This window comes from Heterodontus francisci, unplaced genomic scaffold, assembly GCF_036365525.1.
Source record: "Heterodontus francisci isolate sHetFra1 unplaced genomic scaffold, sHetFra1.hap1 HAP1_SCAFFOLD_1813, whole genome shotgun sequence".
Taxonomy (NCBI): domain Eukaryota; kingdom Metazoa; phylum Chordata; class Chondrichthyes; order Heterodontiformes; family Heterodontidae; genus Heterodontus; species Heterodontus francisci.
Window position 1 is genome coordinate 10,001 of NW_027140565.1, and position 5,000 is coordinate 15,000.

A 5,000-nucleotide genomic window follows, 5' to 3' on the forward strand; every position below is an offset into this window, starting at 1 on the left:
ACTTCGGGGAGGGAGGTCCGAGCTCCGCGCGGTCGACGGCAGGTGAAAGGGGCCGGTGCGCCGCGGAAGGCGACAGCAGTCCCGTCAGGCTGCACCTCTGCTCGGGCGAACGGCGTCAGGAAAAGGGGAGAGCACTTCCCCACCGATAGCTCCGGAACGCCCGGACCCATTGGCCCGCGGCACCGGTGGCTGCTAGAGGGCCTCCGGCGCCGTCAGCCGGGGTACGTCCCAGGCCGGCCGGACGGCGGGCAGCCGGAGGCAACGGCCTGGAACGGAGCCAGACTTGAGTCGTTCCGTGTGCCGTGGGCAAAAAGGCAGGGCTGCGGGTCAGCGCAGTTTGGCAAACCTAGCCGCAAGTGCGGGAAGGGCGGAGGAGCACACGGACGCCGCCTTCCCAAACTGAGCCCAAAGTGCCCAGGCATGCCCCCTTGATCTCGCCTAATCAGTGAGCCCAAAATAATTTCAGAGTGTGGAAACCTGATCCAAAAAGGTCGAAAAGAACGGCCAGAGATCAAGTCCGAAAGGGGAAATCAGTAACAAGCAAGCAGAGTAATCATTAACCAAAAAGCGCAAAATTATGTTAAAAGTGTGAAATCATTAACCAAAAAGTCGAAAATAATGTCCAGAGACCAAGTCCGAAAGTACAAATAATTAACCAGTAAGCAGAGTCATCATTAACCAAAAATCGCAAAAGTAAGTAAAAAGTGTGAAATCATTAACCAAAAATCGCAAAAGTAAGTAAAAAGTGTGAAATCATTAACCAAAAACTCGAAAATAATGTCCAGAGACTAAGTCCGAAAGGGCAAATGGTTAACCAGTAAGCAGAGTAATCATTAACCAAAAATCGCAAAAGTAAGTAAGAAGTGTGAAATCATTAACCAAAAATCGCAAAAGTAAGTAAAAAGTGTGAAATCATTAACCAAAAACTCGAAAATAATGTCCAGAGACCAAGTCCGAAAGGGCAAATGGTTAACCAGTAAGCAGAGTAATCATTAACCAAAAAGGGCAAAAGTAAGTAAAAAGTATGAAATCATTAACCAAAAAGCACAAAATTAAGTTAAAAGTGTGAAATCATTAACCAAAAAGTCGAAAATAATCTCCAGAGACTAAGTGCGAAAGGGCAAATGGTTAACCAGTAAGCAGAGTCATCATTAACCAAAAATCGCAAAAGTAAGTAAAAAGTGTGAAATCATTAACCAAAAACCCGAAAATAATGTCCAGAGACTAAGTCCAAAAGGGCAAATGGTTAACCAGTAAGCAGAGTAATCATTAACCAAAAATCGCAAAAGTAAGTAAAAAGTGTGAAATCATTAACCAAAAACTCGAAAATAATCTCCAGAGACTAAGTCCGAAAGGGCAAATGGTTAACCAGTAAGCAGAGTAATCATTAACCAAAAATCGCAAAAGTAAGTAAAAAGTGTGAAATCATTAACCAAAAACCCGAAAATAATGTCCAGAGACTAAGTCCGAAAGGGCAAATGGTTAACCAGTAAGCAGAGTAATCATTAACCAAAAATCGCAAAAGTAAGTAAAAAGTGTGAAATCATTAACCAAAAACTCGAAAATAATGTCCAGAGACTAAGTCCGAAAGGGCAAATGGTTAACCAGTAAGCAGAGTAATCATTAACCAAAAGGCGCAAAAGTAAGTAAAAAGTATGAAATCAGTAACCAAAAAGCGCAAAAATATGTTAAAAGTGTGAAATCATTAACCAAAAACTCGAAAATAATGTGCAGAGACTAAGTCCGAAAGGGCAAATAATTAACCAGTAAGCAGAGTAATCATTAACCAAAAATCGCAAAAATATGTTAAAAGTGTGAAATCATTAACCAAAAACTCGAAAATAATGTCCAGAGACTAAGTCCGAAAGGGCAAATGGTTAACCAGTAAGCAGAGTAATCATTAACCAAAAATCGCAAAAGTAAGTAAAAAGTGTGAAATCATTAACCAAAAACTCGAAAATAATCTCCAGAGACTAAGTCCGAAAGGGCAAATGGTTAACCAGTAAGCAGAGTAATCATTAACCAAAAGGCGCAAAAGTAAGTAAAAAGTATGAAATCATTAACCAAAAAGCGCAAAAATATGTTAAAAGTGTGAAATCATTAACCAAAAAGTCGAAAATAATGTGCAGAGACTAAGTCCGAAAGGGCAAATGGTTAACCAGTAAGCAGAGTAATCATTAACCAAAAAGCGCAAAAATATGTTAAAAGTGTGAAATCATTAACCAAAAACTCGAAAATAATGTGCAGAGACTAAGTCCGAAAGGGCAAATGGTTAACCAGTAAGCAGAGTAATCATTAACCAAAAATCGCAAAAGTAAGTAAAAAGTGTGAAATCATTAACCAAAAACTCGAAAATAATCTCCAGAGACTAAGTCCGAAAGGGCAAATGGTTAACCAGTAAGCAGAGTAATCATTAACCAAAAAGGGCAAAAGTAAGTAAAAAGTATGAAATCATTAACCAAAAAGCACAAAATTAAGTTAAAAGTGTGAAATCATTAACCAAAATGTCGAAAACAATGTCCAGAGACTAAGTCCGAAAGGGCAAATGGTTAACCAGTAAGCAGAGTAATCATTAACCAAAAAGGGCAAAAGTAAGTAAAAAGTATGAAATCATTAACCAAAAAGCACAAAATTAAGTTAAAAGTGTGAAATCATTAACCAAAATGTCGAAAATAATGTCCAGAGACTAAGTCCGAAAGGGCAAATGGTTAACCAGTAAGCAGAGTAATCATTAACCAAAAATCGCAAAAGTAAGTAAAAAGTGTGAAATCATTAACCAAAAAGCGCAAAAATATGTTAAAAGTGTGAAATCATTAACCAAAAACTCGAAAATAATGTGCAGAGACTAAGTCCAAAAGGGCAAATGGTTAACCAGTAAGCAGAGTAATCATTAACCAAAATGCGCAAAAGTAAGTAAAAAGTGTGAAATCATTAACCAAAAATCGCAAAAGTAAGTAAAAAGTGTGAAATCATTAACCAAAAACTCGAAAATAATCTCCAGAGACTAAGTCCGAAAGGGCAAATGGTTAACCAGTAAGCAGAGTAATCATTAACCAAAAATCGCAAAAGTAAGTAAAAAGTGTGAAATCATTAACCAAAAACTCGAAAATAATGTCCAGAGACTAAGTCCAAAAGGGCAAATGGTTAACCAGTAAGCAGAGTAATCATTAACCAAAAAGCGCAAAAGTAAGTAAAAAGTATGAAATCATTAACCAAAAACTCGAAAATAATGTGCAGAGACTAAGTCCGAAAGGGCAAATGGTTAACCAGTAAGCAGAGTAATCATTAACCAAAAAGCGCAAAAATATGTTAAAAGTGTGAAATCATTAACCAAAAACTCGAAAATAATGTCCAGAGACTAAGTCCGAAAGGGCAAATGGTTAACCAGTAAGCAGAGTAATCATTAACCAAAATGCGCAAAAGTAAGTAAAAAGTGTGAAATCATTAACCAAAAATCGCAAAAGTAAGTAAAAAGTGTGAAATCATTAACCAAAAACTCGAAAATAATCTCCAGAGACTAAGTCCGAAAGGGCAAATAATTAACCAGTAAGCAGAGTAATCATTAACCAAAAAGCGCAAAAATATGTTAAAAGTGTGAAATCATTAACCAAAAACTCGAAAATAATGTCCAGAGACTAAGTCCGAAAGGGCAAATAATTAACCAGTAAGCAGAGTAATCATTAACCAAAAAGCGCAAAAGTAAGTAAAAAGTGTGAAATCATTAACCAAAAAGTCGAAAATAATGCCCAGAGACTAAGTCCGAAAGGGCAAATGGTTAACCAGAAAATCCGTCGAATAATGTCCAGAGACTAAGTCCGAAAGGGCAAATGGTTAACCAGTGGAAGGGCGATCAAGCGGAAAAATTTGCCCCGGTTACCCGGGATGGAGTTCCAGAGGTCCGGCCAGAGTTGTCAAATTCGTCCCGCTGATCGGACGCTTGTCATTCGGGTGGCTGGGGGTTGGCGGGGTATCTGCACAGTAGTAGGAGGTGGCAAGTCGGGACTTGGACGTTTATTCCAAGAGTCCACCCGAGCCTCCAGGTCTGCAGAGACCGACCCTAGCTGCCGCCCAACCGACTTTTAAGCCTTTTTCGGATGGGGATTTTTTCCCATTTTCGTCCATTTTTCGGGTTTTCTGTCGGGCTTAATAGGCGGCAGCCTGACCCCCGGCCGAGGCGGGGGGCGCACTCTCCCTTGCGTAAGGGTCCGGATTTGCCCCGGAAAGTGCCCCCGACGGCCTCCCGACCCGGGTGCCTGCAGGGCGGGGGAAAGGGTAGTCCCAGCCGCAGGAAATCATTAACCAAAAGACTTAGCCGTCGGGGCAGAGGCTAAGACCCGGGCTGGTGAAATCATTAACCAAAAGGAATGCACCCTTTTCCGAAAGTGCAGGCCGAAATAAGGCGAGCCTTGGGCCGGGAAGGCCAAAACCCCCAACTCATGGAAGTGTATGGGGTCGGACTCGGCGACTTTCCCGGGCCCCGAGTTGACCTTTCCCCACGGGGGCGGTCAAGTTGCTCCCGCCAAGAGGGCACGTTGCATTTGCTGCCGCTCTAGTCCCCGGGCTAGTTAATCAGTTGCCGTCGGAAGTCCCGATGCCGAAATGAAAAATGGCCGTTGCGGCGATTTGGCGCCTCATTTTCGGAAGGACTACCGGCAGGCAACCCGCCGAATTGACACTTGCGATTCGGGTGGCTGGGGGTTGGCGGGGTACCCGGAGATTTTCGGGAACTCGATTTTCAGAACTTTTGCTGGCAGCGGTTGCACTTGCAAAGTGGCCGAAGAAGTGCTCCCTCAAGGAAGGACCTTCTTTTGAAATAAAAGACCTTCCGAAGAGTGCCTGGAAGTCATTTATGAGCATTTAAGGGTAAATCTGGCGGACTTTCCATGCTCTGTTGCCGGCTCTGAAATATCGCACAGTTGGGTCTAGGCCGGTAGACTGGCTGTGAAAACAGACAAAGTGTTTTGGCGAGCGAGAGAAAACAAGGCCTTGGAACAGATTGG